Below are 16,504 nucleotides of genomic sequence, written 5' to 3' on the forward strand. Positions count from 1 at the left end.
AAAAAATAATTTTAAAATTGTTCCTCATTTACAGTTCTTTCTAGTACCAGTTCATAGAGTTCCTTTCTACCAGTAGACTGCTGTAGGCCAATTAAAAATAACACTTTAAAAATATTAATGATAAAAATAATATAAATAAAATTATTCTTATTTTTATAAAAAGTAATTTATTGTTTCACTTTTATGTATTTAACAATTCAGCATACTATTAGTCCCACAAAATACAGAACATTTTTGGAAAACTTTAGAAATATTTTTGATGAGCTGTACCACGACAGGATTTTCCATGCTCTTCTCTCAGTAAACACTAAATCCAAGAAGAGCTCCAATACTGAACTGTGACAAGAGAATAATCTAGAAAAAAAAAAAAAAAAAAAAAAAAGAATATTTTCCCCTCCTCCCCCCAATTTCACATAATATTTGTATGTTTTACTTCTTTACTTATCAGATATCCTCTTGTATCATATGCTTGTAAGTATCAAAACCTTTTTCTGTATGCTTGCTTAGTAGATAAAAACAGATATAAAAGGGTTTTTAATTTGTTATGTATTCTACAGATTTTCCATTTGAAATAACTGCTGCTTCTAAATAAATTTGTCAAATAATCTGAGCTGCCCTGACTTCCTTCACTGAGGTTGCTTAGAAATAATGTAGTTCTGAATATTTCCCTAAACTGGTTGTTCTTCACAGAGAAAAACACTCCTCTTCATTATTACAGAACTCACCAATGACATCCTACTGCTTCCTTCTTTTGTATTAAAATGTGCTTGGCTAAAGAACCTAAGAAATGTACTTTCAAAAAAGGTTACTCTTTCACTTGGATTTTAGTTTCCTGTTGTTCATGTTGATCAGTAATTATGAGAATGAATAGGTGAGCTTAAAAGCCTGTGCTAAAACTGTTCACTTACTTAGCCTATCTGTACAAAAAAAAAAACCAACCAACCAACCAAATAATAATAATAATATGAAATAAAATAAAATAATAATAATAATAATAATAACAGGAACAAGTGAACTTATTAGCAGCATCTACTCTGGCGTTTCAGGAGAGTTCAGGGGTAGTTCCATAAACACTCCTTTGCAGCAATGTAAATTCTTGCTGATTTTAATCAGGCTCCTTATGCTGACAACAAAAAGCAGTTTTTAAAAAAGTTTTTTTTTAAAGCAAAAAAGTTTACTTTCAAATGAAGTATAAAATAAAGTTTTTATGATTTTCTTCTAGACATGGTCTGCCTGTACAAAACAAAACTTTCTGATTTTGTGTTAGTATTGTTACATACTTCAGTCCTTTACTAAACTATATGCCACTATTCAAGAGAAATTGTAGAAATAGGGTTTAATGAGTAGTAAAAAAAGATGACACACAAGAGGATGGAAATGCATTATTATCTATGAAAAAACTGAAGTTGATCACCTTTTAATCACTTGAGAGGTAGAACTTAATTGTCCAGATAATAGCTTTTCTAGCTCATGCACTTCAGATTTCCCCTGTAAAGGTAGATTGTTGGTACATAGCATGTTTGACTTTCTTCAGCCATCAGCTATGATTTGATAACTTTTAATATTGGTATTTACAGTTTATATAGTGAGCCAACTCCATGGCTTTTGCAAAATGTTGCTTAAGAACAGACAAAAGCAATTCATAGTGATCTGGAGACTTATTTATTTATTTATTTAAAATATTACCCTGTAGTTATTAATATTCTGTGACCTTGCCTCTGAATTGCAAAAACACCTCCACACCAACAACGGAGAACAAAAACAAGAAAAAAACACCAACAACATTTTGAACTATACTTTTATTCTATTAACAATCAACATCTATTAATAGTTCAGACTTACTTGTAAGACATTGAGCTGTCGCAATTTCACTTTTCTGTGCTTTCATCCTTTCCCCACGTGAATATATTTGAACTTGCTACATTTGAGATTGAGAGAACAAACTACAGAACTAGCAAAGTTTATCCTCTGGTTGGCTTTATAGTCTTAAAAATAATAATAATAAAAAAATAATAATAATAAAAAATGGGAATTATGAGCATACTAAGTGAAAGCTACCACTATAGGGTAGTAAAAAGGAGTTTGGTAGGCTCAGTGGAGAGAGAAAAGTTAGTTGCTCACATTTGAAGAGATCTGAAATGTCTTGGAAAAAAAAAAAAAAAATAATGTCTCTTCTTAAGGAATATTGTGAATTTCAGCAGTAATGAACCACATGCTTTCCTCCTTTAGCAATGATTTCCTTGTAGTGGCTTTTCTCTTCAATTTCTCTGATGGAGGTAATTTCTATTTCAGCTTTACATCTAAATTCCTACATTACAGAAAATGGGCCATGTATTTTCAGCACCACAAATTTTCAGTGTATTCTACTTCTGTGAGCAACTGTCACTTTCTAGATTCCAGTAAGTCTCTCACCAGTATAGCTGCAGTAATAAAACTGTTTTTCAGTATATATTGTGTCTTTTGCCCTCATGGTACATTCTGGAGGAAAGCTGTTTCACTGAGTACTGTGATTTGAGGTGTTCAACTTCACCACTCATCAAAGCTTAAGACTTCATTACCAACAAACAAACAAACAAACAGACAAACAAAAACTTGTATTAAAACTTGGAAATAACTTCTAATAAATATGAATGCAGGTATTTTCTGGGTGATATGTTGTTTTTCTATGGAAACACGTTATTGTTTTAAATTACTTAAGGGCTATTTTTTTGTGTGCTTACTATAGAATAGCTTACAGTAATGTATGAAATACAGTTTCACAAGATAATCCATTTATTTTGTCTTTTTAGGCTTGTATTCTCAATTATTAGTGACTCTTTTTGGTATTTTTTAACAAAAATTGCCAGTAGAGTCAGTAGAAGGTTCAGCAGCTTGCCAGTGCAAAAGAGCATCCAAATACCCCTACTCAGGAATGTTTTACAGGAACTAAATTGCAGGCTGTGTTCTGTATGTTAGCTTTCAGGCAACACAGTACTCTGAAGGATGGTGTCCCTGAAGCACATCTGAAGCACCTGTTCCCACCCTGCTTCAGGGGTGCATGCATACAATGTTGTTCACTGTGCTTTGGACAGTTCATGTGGGACAACTTCTGCACACACAGAGCTCTTCCAACATTCTTGGGTTGAGGCTTCCACATAGCCAATATCAGTTCAGTTCAACAAAATCATAGGAGAGGTTTCATAGAAGCAAAGGCGGTTTGGCTGCAGAATAACTCTGCTGCTGCTGCTGTCCATTTGGAAAAAGCACTAAGAATGTCATTATCTGCCAAGACCTTTGCCCCTTTTCACATATTTGATCTCTTTTTGTGCTGTACATCTGTTACTGAAGAGTTCATAGGAAATGTTACCTAACAGCAATTTTGATTTCTTATGCTAGTGGCCTTCTCTATCCTACCTTATCATTAATCTTTGCCATGTCAGGTCTGTTTTTCCCAAGATGGTAGTTCATGAGTGATCCCTGTCATTATCTCAGCACACAAGCTTTTTCATTGTGTTTCTTCCTACAGTCCTGCTGAGGAGGTGAAAGGAAAGAGTTGGTGGTACAACCGCTGAGCTCAGTCCCCACAGTCCCCTCACCTGCGACAGGTGAGCAGAGCAGGTCTGGTGTCAGCACCTGGGTTCAGACAGGAGCAAAGAGCAACACACAAGTCTGTAGCAGAGGCACCAGCACTACTGCAGTACAGCTTACCCAGGACAGCTTAGCAAGGACCCCAGCTAAACACATATCCAAATCAAAGGGGGGTTACTCTATAAATAAATGCGTATCTCCAGCTTTGTACAACCTGATGGTGCCCAAAATTCTTGATGTTTTTGTAGTGCTTGTTACCAAGATGTAGCAGTAATTGTGAGGTAGAAATTATTTGTCTATATCTTTGAAATGAAAAACTGAGAAAATTTCTATGAAGTCACCCTGCAAATCAAGCCTGATTTCTTACACAATTAATACAAAAACCTAGAATTTAAATTTTAATATTGATAATTAGAGAGTAAATCAAGCTGCTTTGAGGAAATTTATCTTCTCAAATTGTACCATGAGGAGACAAAGATACACTTTTTTTTTTGTTTGTTTGTTTGTTTTGATTCAAATGAATGGGTACAAAGTAATCTCAATACCTGTCAAAGATTCTGATAACTTTGTGCTCAAACTCAGGTTCAAAACAGTATATTTTGTAGTTTATCTGAAAAGAAGATTCAGATTGGATTCACTGCCTCAGTGAAATAGCATGATCCCTTCATGACTGATGGCCTATGTACTGTTTAGATTGTGATACTTGACATTTTTCAGTTTAGAGAAACTCAGGCTAGATGATAACTTGTCTGTATTGTCTTTGCAAATCAACTGAATTGCTTTCAAGAAAATGTTGAAGCTTTTGCCAGAGCTATTCTAAGTGACCGTTGAAACTTGTCATCTGCATACCTGTGTAAAAGGAACAGCTGATATAATTGAAAGTATTTTTCAAGTTGCCTGTGTCAAAGGATGAAAGTGATTCCAGCCAGCTTCAGCCACACAAGTACTCAGCTATGCATCACATGCAAATTCCCAAGCAGCGCTTTTGAGAACATTAATGCAATATGAACCTGTTGTTCACAGTCCAGTAAATTTATTGCTGAATAACAGTTGCTAAAAGGAAATGTAGACGCTGGGGTCCAAGACTGGATTAGCTCCCAGAACCAGTCTGGCCTTCAAGAAATGCAATTAAGTTCCTGCCAAGTCGGTGAATCTATCATATGCAATTGGCATGTGCTCAGGTCTGTTACTATGTGAATGCCAACAATCTGTGTCAATCAAAAGACTGATGAATAGCAAAGTGATGTACATTTTTTATTGCAAGTGCTTATAAACTGTTCTAAATCCAAACTACGAATGAGTATCTTTTGTAAAGTCATTTCTCCAAATGCTCATATAAAGGATTTACGGAGAAGTGAGTGGTCAGTTTAAAGAAATATTCTTGCAAGCAACCACTTGGTGTAATGACTGAGGGGTGTCCTTCTGGGCTAGCAATTGGCTGCTACAATTTTAAAAGGGTTGCTGTCTTTCTAGCCAAGATACAGCCTAGACACACCTTAAATATGTTTTGTGGAAGAGCTGTAATGCTATTAGAAGAAAATCTTTCAAATGGTCCCAGTTCTTCAGTCAGATGAATTCTAAAATGGAAAAAGAAATGTTATACCACAGTCATAAAGACATACCTTATCTGCCTGGGTTAAGAAGATTTTTAGAAAAATAGTTTTTAAAAAATGAAAACCAAGGAAAAAAAATATATATAGAACCAAACCAGAAACTATAAGTTTTAATTCCCTGTTTACTTGTAGAAAGTAATTTTAATTTCCTGGAAGGAAAGCTAAGTGTTTATATCTACTTTGGTATTAGCATAATGTTACCCTAGTAATTAATAGTTCATTGCAAATGCATTGTGAGCTATGGTGAGCTCTGTTGTTGGGAAATTAGGGGCAGCATGTACTGAGGTACCTTGAAGATAGTCTGAAAAAAAAGAACAATAGGAGCTATTAATTTATGTAAAGGAATGTGCTCTTTTTTTGAAGTTTCCCTAGATGCTCTTAAAAAAGATCTAACATTAGATACCTTAATAAACATATTTAGCGTTTAGGTTACAACAGTATATCCCTCATCATTAAAATACTCTTTATCTCGTAGCATGATTTTATTGAACCTTTTTATTAGCTTTCCTTACAGTGGAATTATGCAACTAATCTTCAGGTTATTACTTCTATACTCACCTTTATGAAGTTTTCCATGGCAGCTCATGGCAAGGCACTGTAAATACTATCTGTCTCTAATAAATGAGTATCAGTGGATGAGCTATTGTACGATAAATACCATCTGCAAAGGGTAAGCTGAGTTAAGAACTATCTCATTAGAAACACTGGTATAAAATTGAGCTTCCAAAGAAGTCTGTCCAGAGTTACTAAAATGAACAAAGTCAAAGAACCCGATTTTTGATAGTCAGTTCTTCATAAACAATCCTGAAACTGTGAACTAGCAAAGCCAGAGGTTTCAGAGCAGTTCAAACCATATCAGTGGAGCTGTATGAAACCAAAACAAGTGACAGCCTGGAGCTATTTAGACATTCTAGACCAGATTCACTAATACAGACATGGTCCCTATGTGCCATTCAGATGGTCATTAGTGAATGTGATACACCCACGGTCTGTATGCAAGATGATCCTTAGTGTAAGACAAACTCACTACTGGTGCCTCTGGGACCCTGAAGAAGTGTGTGTAGGGGAATGAGTTACTACAGCAATTCTCCACCCTTAACACTGGGGATTTTCCACTGAACTGTGAGCACAGTCAAATGTCGAGTTACAATTTATTTGTTACTATTTTTTGTGGCTTTGTGGCTTAACTGCAATGGACATTGCACTAGTCTCTCAGCATGAATTCCAGCTGATGAGCTGCTAATGTTTATTCTTAACACTTCAGTAGAATATGCTGTGCTGAAAACAGTTTAGACATAATGTGTTACTTTTCTCTCGAACAGAGGAAAAACTACTCATATATATATATGTATTTAAAGATCCCTCAACTGCATATGATTTGTTCTCTCTACCATTCCTAAAATGGACCTTTATGGATTTTCTTGGTGATGGTTCTGAACAGATAAAAGCTTTTCAGAGCTTTCCAATATCTCAGTGAGTGTATTAGCCCAGCTTTTTTTGTCTGATTTTTGAGCACTTTTCCCCATTCTGTGATGCAGGGGAGCAGGAGGAGGAATGGCAGAAGATGGATTCTGGCATTTGAGTGTGATGGGAGTTAGAGGTGATTCTCTCCTTGCACAGGCTTCCTTGCTATGCCTCCTCTAAGTCACATGCTGAACCACTCTGCAGTGGTATTAGAGCTGATGCTATTACAACGCCAATTATTCCTCCCGTTTTGTTTTTAATTGCCTGTTTCTGTGAATATTGAATCTGACTTGATTTTCATCTCAGAGCGCTGAAACCTTGTGAATTACTGTTTCAAGCATCTTTACTTCACCTTGACTGTATTCAGAAGCCATGTTATCTTGACAAGAAGGTATTTTAAAATAATTTTGCCAAACACCTGCAAAGCCCTGCAGATATTTAAGACAGATTTATGATATTGATTTCAACTGAAATTAAACTAAGCTGTATTGATATGACCCAGATTTGGGTGGAATCACAATGTTCGTGAAGGGTTTTGTTGTAGTTTAACAGTGCATTTCTCAGCTTTTATAAAAAGTATATTAATTTAGCTTTAAACATAGATATATAGTTTCAAGCCATATGTATACTCTGAAATTTATATTAGGTGTCTGTCTTCTTTGTTGGTCTACAGCTTACGCTTTCATCAGCTTTTATACCATCACATTCCTTAAATTTTCTGTTTTACAAATGAACATTGAGGAAATACTTCACTATTATGTCTTAGAAACAATTGCAGGCAGAGAAGTGATTTAGAAAGGAAGTCATTGTGGAACAATGCTGGAAAACCTGATAAGAATAAGCTAATGGTTTTCCAAATAAATTATTGCAAAAGCCTCTGCAGTTGGAAAAATAATTCCTTTCTGTAATTTCTCTTTCACATATTTATTTTAAATTCTACAGAAAAATCGTCACTCAGCTGAAAATAGCATTTGGAATTCAGTATTTCCATTAGGGAAAAAATATCTTAATGATTTATAGTGTTTAACATTTAGGAAGAAGTAGCAGTACTATTTATCTTACAGCACTTGTAGGTCATTTACAGTTGTAATAATTTTGAGATTATTTGGCTTCAACTCAGAGTTTAATTGCTAGCTTCCCTGTAAAATCAGAAACTTTTTTTTTATACATTTAAAATTAAGCTGTCCTCATTCTAAAATAGTTATCAATGAAGATTAAAATAATAATAATAATAATTAACATATACTGAATTCCTAGCTGATGTGATTAAAAAAAAAGAGGTTAAAATAATTATGTCACATAAATAAATATGTGTTAAAAAATCATTGTGAATGTGAATCCTTGTGACTCTTTATAAAATACATTATAAATTGTATTCCTTAGACTAGAATTCACCAAGTGCTCTATATATGGAGAAAGGAGTAGGAGTATTGCTGGACAGGGGTGACGTGAAAGCCAGATGTGAAAACAGTGAAACTACATCAGTATGTTACTGTTGATTAGACTTCTAAGCACCCCCAAGGAAAAAGTAGTCCTTGTTCTGGTGAGGCTGCTCCAAACTTCCGACATGGTGATCAGAAAATGATCACTTAGGAAGTCCCTAAGTTAGAGCTGTGCCAAGGGTAAGCACAGTTGGCCAGGAAGCCTTCTTGTGCTGTAGGAGTCTTCAGTCTTATTTGTGTTCTTCAGTGCTGCATGGTACAAAACTGGTTGTTTTGGAGTGTCATGTTGTAAAACAAGTTCATTATTATAGGGGGTTGATATTTATTTTCCTTACCTTCCAGACCCATCTGAACTTTAAAAGTACAAGATGGATATATTAATATTATTCCCAGAAGACAGGCTCTTACTTTATCCCTAATTCAGTGATAAATTCTTACAGGCAGGCAATAATCAGGAAAGAGTAACTTCATTCTTGTGATGCAGTTGTATTTCAGCATTGACCTTTGAAGTATGGTGGCTGTTGCACCACTTTTTCATGTCCAAGTTTTTTCTTTCCTGGTCAGGGGACAGAAGAGGGTAGGAGTACACAAGTACAGAATCTCAATCTTTTGGGAAACAGTAAGGCTGCAGCACTGTTGGAAATCTCACACCCCTTCAACCAAAATAATACAGCATGAAAGCAGTAGAGCTGTTTGTATTATATGGAGGTTGGGTGGGTTGAAAAACATGATTTGACAGAGAAAGTTACTATTGTGGAAGTAACTTCACTATGATGAGGTGTGGTGGTTTTACTCAGGTGGGCGGCCGAGCTCCACCACAACCACTCTCTCACTCCCCCTTCCTCAAAGAGGAACAGGGAGAAAATACGATGAAAGGGGCTCAAGGGTTGAAATAAGGATGAGGAGATCGTGCAGTAATTATCGTGATGGGCAAAACAGACACAGCATAGGGAGATAATAAGATTTATTGCCTATTACTAACAAGCTAGAGAAATGAGAAACAAATGAAAGAAACTAAAAGCACCTTCCCCTCCATCCACCCTCTTCCATCTCCTCCCCCTGAGCAGTGCAGGGGAATGGGGGAATGGGGGTTATGGTCACTCTATATCTCTTCTTCTCCGCTGCCCCTTCTAGGTCACTCTCATCACCTGTGCTGTGGGGTCCCTCCCACGGGATGCAGTCCTTGCTGAACTGATCCGGTGTGGACTGCCCACAGGCAGCAGCTCTTCAAAAACTGCTCCAGATATGGGTCCGTACCACAGGGTCCATCCCTCGGGAGCACACTGCTCCAACCTGGATCCCCCACGGGCAGCAGCTCCTGCCAGGTCACCTGCTCCTGCGTGGTCTCCTCTCCACGACCTACAGGTCCGGCCTGGAATCTGCTCCAGCAGGGGTCTTCCACAGGCCGCAGTCTCCATCAGTGCAAGTCCACCTGCTCCACCGTGGTCTCCTCCACGGGCTGCAGTGTGGAACCCTGCTCCACTGTGGTACTCCATGGGCTGCAGGGGCCTTCACCATGGTCCTCACCACAGGCTGCAGGGGACGTCTGGTCCGGTACCTGGAGCACCTCTCCCCCTCCTTCTTCACTGATCTTGGTGCCTGCAAGGCTGTTCCTCACTCCTCTCACTCTCCCAGCTGCTGTGTGGCACAGTGTTTTTTTTCCCTGTCTTAAATCTGCTCTCACAGAGGAGCAAAACAACATCAGTTATTGGCTCAGCTCTGGTCAGCAGTGGGGCCCTCACCAAATATGGGGCAGCTTCGAGATGCTTCTCACAGAAGCCACCCCTATGGCCTCCTGCTACCAAAACCTTGCCTCATAAACCCACTACATGAGGTAGCTGATTTCATAAATGAATTATTGTCATAATAGCATATATCAGAATAATACCTAATTATGAGTGTATTAGTGGCATTTACAATTCTGAGAATTTATAGGTAGCAAAGTCATAAATCCTAAACAATGATGGAAATTTTGCCTAAATGGTCACCTACTGTCAGTCTGATATCTAGTTAGTTTATTAGACCATTCTGAGTCCGTTTGGTTTATGGTAGTTGTCCATAATCTAATTAATGCACAATTTGACTCTTAACCTAGAAATCAGAGGAATTTATAGTACTGTGCAGTATAAATCTACTACATTAAACAAGTATCTATTTGAAACAAACTCTCTAAAAAACAGAATTACAGAAAACTGATACATTTCTGGCTGTTGGAAATGACTACATCTTAACCCTTGAGACAGGAACTGTACAGGACTGGTTCTGGACATTGTGTAAATAGAAAACCGAGATGTCTAGAAAAATTTAAACTGAGGAATTATTTAGTATACCATTCAATGGGATGCAGTTTTAATGAATTTGTTCCCTTTAGATGAGATCTGATCTGTGACAGATACATATCTCTGTCCTGTTTAATTGCATTGCTCTTTTTTTTTTTTCTTCTTTAATATTGATCCAGCCATTTCCCCAAAACTTTAATCTGTGAAAAGGTGTTTTTCTTACCTAAAATCTTTCCCGTGTGCTCAGACAGGTGCAGCATTAAATAGAAATTTCCTTTCCATATTAGTGGGAGATGTTCTGTGCATTTAAACCACTGTGTTTTATCTATAGCTACATGATAGTATGGGTGAAGTGATATTTTTAAGACACTTTTTCTTAGCAATAAAATAAAATAACAGAAAGATGTCTAATCCTGGTAATTAAGGTTCTCCCTATATTTCTGCTGCTGAATAACTGCTACGTATCTGGTAAACAACTTTAAAGTTCACTGTCATCTTATTTTTTTATATATATAATTTATATATATATATATATATATATATATATATAATTTTCCCATTTTCTTCAGTATGCCCTAGGGATTTCAAGGGATACCCAGGCAACAATTCACTTTCACAGATCAGTGTTAATTACAGTTACAACTAAACCTACTGCTAATCTGAAAGAACAAAATTCTCTACAAATATGGTAAAACATTCAACTGCAGCAGTGTGAAAAGACAAAGTTTCTGTTGCAGTAGGTTGGAAAGCAAATATAAAATACGTATCTGAAAAGAACTGATTGGTATTCAAAGACTGTATAAACTACTGATCTTTGTCCATGTAAAGATATAATATAAGAAGTTTGTATTTACACATTTTTGTTGTAACTTATCACCAACTGAGTAATATACACTTTACTAAATTTTGGCTGTTCTCCACACAGCATAGCCTGCTGACAGTAGTTAGGCTATTGTGAGACTTTCAAGTTTGGTCAGTCCCTTCTTTTGTCTAGAAATTTATTTATAGTCTTGCTCTCTGCTTGCAGCTTAGATGACCACCTTTTATTCTGTATAAAACCTTAATGACATTTCACATCATCTCTCCATCTCTCTCCTAATTCAAGTTGATGAAGGAAGAGAACAGGAACTCCTCTAATTACACTTCTGTTCTAATGCAACTGTGTGAAGCTTGGTTCAGTAACACCTTTGAGATTGATACTGATGACAAATGCACTCAGGTCTGAAGCTCATATCAGTACTAGTTTCCAAGTGGTCTGGATCATGAAAGATCCTTGAAATTACAAACTTATTCTTGGTATCTCCTACCCCAAATATTGTGAATGGGTTCATAACTGTCTTGCTAAAATACTGAGAAGTAAGTTACCTTTACATCCTTACAAATCATTGGTAAAGGTGTATGTCTCTCTATCGAGTGTAGACATTTCCTGTGATTTCAAGTTGTTTCAAAGGCATTTTTTCCTCAATGTATTCACTAGACATAATTGTGTTGTATAGAAGTATATTGAATTTTTTATCTTGTGTCTACATTACCTCTCTCCTCTGCTTGTATTCAAGCATTTCTTATATTATCAACACTGTTGTCGTCTTATTCCTCTTATTATACCTTATTGACTTTCTTCCACAACCTACAGGAAGTTCAGTAACCCTTGTCACTGTTTAAAACTTAGTTTCTTCCAAATATAGCATTTCATGGAACCAGACAAAGTAAAAGGACAGCTCAGTATGACAGCACAGTAAATATATTGCATAATAAAAATTGTGTATAAAGAATTGAATGTTGAGCTGCTTTTTAGAAGGTTGTTTATTTATTTATTTAGTTAGTTAGTTATTCTGTTTGCTGAAAAGAATGTAATTTGGAGGCCATAAAATTAGAAGATAAACCTCTCAGTAATGTTTTTTTTTTTTTTTTTTTTTTTTTTTTTTTTAACCTGAAGGCACTGATCACCTTTTTGCCTCTCCACATTTGTGCTTTCCCTCCAGCACCTCAGTGAGAGCTCCATGCTACGCAGTGGCTTGCACAGAATGCTGACAGTACTCATGTACAAATGGTAATTGTACCACAACCTACCTTTAAGAGCATATAAACCAACAGAAAAAGGAAACAGGCTAATTTTTTGTGCTTGGGAGACATGAGGTTCCTCATCTTTCAGCAAAACCTTGGGAGTTGAATATTTCTGTGTCCATACGTTTGTCTGTCTACCCCTTGCAAAGAACTGGATGACTTACTGAAGCTGAAAACTGTTATTTTCAGTAGTTTAAAACAATCAAAAAACCTTGCCTACATGTGAAATCTGAATGCCCCCTCCAGAAGAAAGCTAGTATCTCTTCTACAAGAGGTGGCCTAGTGTACTTAAACTCATACTCAACTATATATCCTACATGATGGGATGCAGAATTAAAAGAAAATAAGACCAGAGAATAAGACTAGGAGCCATCTGTTCTTATTTGAACCATCTGCAATAAACTGATCATATAAACTGCATTTATACTCAGTAGAAAGAAATGAACACCTTGAAAGAGCTATTAATCTTGAAGAATTTTTTATATTACCCTTGGGATGATAGAATCTCCTTCTAAAAGTTTATTTTAATTTGCCTAATGCATCTAATGTGCCTCTCTCTCATCAGCAGATACAGCCTGTCTCACAGGCCATATCTCTCCCATGTTGCCTATATGTAGGGTTATGATTCTGGCTTTGCATCAGCCTGTCCTGTCCCATCACCGGGCTCCTGCATGTTCTGTTTTCTCCAGAATAAATCAGAAAATAATCATCTTGTACCCTTCTATAAATAACAAAAATTTCTTAACAAATCTTAAGGCAGAATGAAATTACTAAGTGACTTGAAGGGTTGTTAGTAAATGTCTTAGGTTTCTAAAAAGTGCAGCATTTAAAAATATTTTGAATGAATTAATCTGTGAAATCATATCCACTGTTTATTGGATGGATCTAGTTTTGTGTTTGTCAGTTTTTTTCTGAGGTGTCAGTAAAGTCAGCAGTCAAACAGTAAATGATTTTACCATGATTTTCTCCTGTTCATTCCTCTGGCAAGTATAATGCCATGAGTTGAATATGTTAGGCAAGATGTGTGGGAAGAAGAATCACCTTGTACTCTGGCTGCTGGTAAATGCGAGGGGATAAAAATGGATTATAACCCTTGCTTACGGGAATATCTGATTATTTATACAGAACGTGATATGGTCAGCAGAAGAGATTGATATCTGTGACAGCTCTTGTGCACCCAGTAGGACTACCACACTCACAAAAGGTGTAAACCATGTATTAACACACTCTTGTAAAGAAGGGAAAGTTGAAGACAGATTTTCTGTCTTCTACACAGGTACTCCTGTAAAATGAACTGCCAGATGAAAATGGAGGAAAACCTTCCAGTCTTGTAAAACTTCTTTCTGATATAAACTATTTGGTAAACATTAACCAAATCCACAGTCTTGTAATTACTAAGGCAGTGTTGTATTTACCTCCTCTGAAATTAACCTAACTGAGATAGTAAGTCTTTAAAGTAGTACTGTGCCAATCAAAGAAAACTTGACCTCAGTGATCACAAACAGAAGTAGACATTAAACAGTACAATTGTTATCCAAAGTATGTAATTACATGCATTATAGACAATGTACAGTATAGTGATGTTAGATTTAATAAATATTATTTAAGTTTATTGTTTTAGACTTAAGCATTAAGATTTTAGTAAGCTAGTGAAGAAGTTTTATTATAATGTCCTTTTAAAGGCATATTTGAATGGTACATTATTAGAGTAATAAAACATGTAAAAGCAATATACATAGCTGGAAGATAAGCAGGAATTTGCCAATTAGGTGGGCATATTAGAACAATATACATAACGTTTCAACTGCTCATCAAAATTTAGCATCAGTAAACAACTAACACCCGTACTACATCGTCAGATTTTAATAAAGATATTTCTTGGCTAAAACTGTGAATTTATAATGATGCTTATGAGCAAACTGTACATTATTGCTTGTGTGTAATTAAAAAAAAAAAAAATGATGTAAATGTGAATCTTTATACATTTATTCCACTAAGCTGTAAATTTCTGAACAACTTATTTTGAATTTCTGTTCATGGAAACTTCAGGGTGGTTTGTATGTGAATGGGAGTCAAACTCTTTTAAACCTCATAAAAAAAATAAGAGAAGAAATATTTTTGGAAATACTAACACGCAGTGTTTCTGTTACAAAATAAGCTACAGATTGTGCTATTGCTCTGTGAAATCAAGATGATTTTCTGTTTAAGTAGGAGGTTCTTCAGAATCTCTGGGTATGTGCCTGTGAAAAGACAAGGATGGCTGGTTATTTTCAAAGCAAGATCTGTGGGATCCTTAGCCCACTGCTAATGAGGTCTGTCACAGAAAGCCTCCAAATGGTGGGTATTCTGCCTATGAAACTGGAGAAGAACACTAGGGACTGGTGAAGGTTTCCATTGAAGTCCTACTTCACAGGTGGCAGATAACAGAGACATGATGAACATTTTGGGCACAATGTGCTTTAGTGAAGTGTGTCTTGCTAGGAAAAACAAACAAACAAACAAACAAACAAACAAAAAATCAAGATTGGTAAATGAGAATGAAGTTTAATTCAAGTCTCTTGAGATTTTTATTCTTAATTAATTCTCCCCTCAGTTCTTTCTGTTTGTTAGGAGATACTAATATCCTGTAAAAATAGCTTCACAGGATTTCATAAATCCTGCGGAATTTAATATGTTGGGATTTATAACGTGTTATTACTGATAATTATTAGATACTGAATATTGAATGAGAGACAGGTAGCCATTTCAGTTGTCCATGCTAGAAAAGAATGACTGGTGATCATCAGTAACTTAAGATGTGCTGTTTGTTACTCTTTCACAAAAATATCCTGTGATCATACACTAATCATTAGGCCAGATACTAGGCCAGTTCAGAGTATCTGGTACAGGTGCCAGTTCATTTTCTAAAGTGATGTGTTAGTACTGCCTTGCAATTCAAGAGAAGTTGACATATATATAACAACTGTATCAGAATATGTTAGCTGCTTCAAGAATTTGCAGATTATTTGAAAATGAAGACATATACATGATGTGAAAGATGGAAGGAACTATAACAGATTCAACAAATAATGGTATTGGTGATCATTTATTCACTCAATGTTGTTGTATGCTATAATTTTGATATATATTTTTTTTAAAGGCAGTGGTTCCAGCTGTAACCTACACATGTAGGTTTTAAAGACCCCTCTTTAAAAATCATTTCCTCTGTTGTCCAGAATTCTGTCAATTCATTGAGCTAGCCAGTGCAAGTAGCAGATGTGAGATAGTGATTTTTTTTTTTTTTTTTTTTTTTTTTTTTAATACTGATTGCAGTAGTTCTGTAAGGGTTAAAGAAGGGTGATATCCTGTAAATTATATTAGCTCCATTATTTGGCTCCATAACTCTAAAACAAAGATAATGACCAAATACCTCCCTTTTTATATACAATAAATACATAAAATAATCATAAAATTAAAATTTATAGTCAAATAGCCCTATAAAGTGACTCATTTGCAACTAGAGTAAATTATATTTGAAGGTTGGACTGCTGCAGTTGTCTCCATACGTTCTCCTTATTTGATCATAAGTCTGCTACTATCATCCAAGTTTTGTTTTTGTTTCTTGGTATAAATAAAATTCATCACATTATGACAGCAGTTATAAATACATTTGACCATATATTATAATAGCTTCAGGAAGTATATTTGTGGTTTTTTATAAGATATCTTTTCATGTTTAAAAAGTAGCATTTTATTTAGGTTCATTTTTGGCACCTATAATTTAATGTGATTAACCTGTTTTTTCATCAGACACTATTAAGTCTGATTCCTTTATTGTTTTTAATGTGACTTCTTCTCCATAAATTTATTGAATAAAATAAAATTTGTTGAATTTTAGTAACGATAACTACCTAAACTGTGCCTTAGTAGATCATCAGTCTTTGATCTAACAGATAAATACTAATTATTTATTTTTCCATAACAGCTCTTTAATATAAAATACGAAAAGCACTCAAACTTTATCTGATAGTTAAAGTTATGGAAGTTATTCCATAGACTTCTTGAGGGATAACTGGCCAGTTTGCAGTCACATCTT

This window comes from Oxyura jamaicensis, chromosome 2 (assembly GCF_011077185.1).
Source record: "Oxyura jamaicensis isolate SHBP4307 breed ruddy duck chromosome 2, BPBGC_Ojam_1.0, whole genome shotgun sequence".
NCBI lineage: Eukaryota > Metazoa > Chordata > Aves > Anseriformes > Anatidae > Oxyura > Oxyura jamaicensis.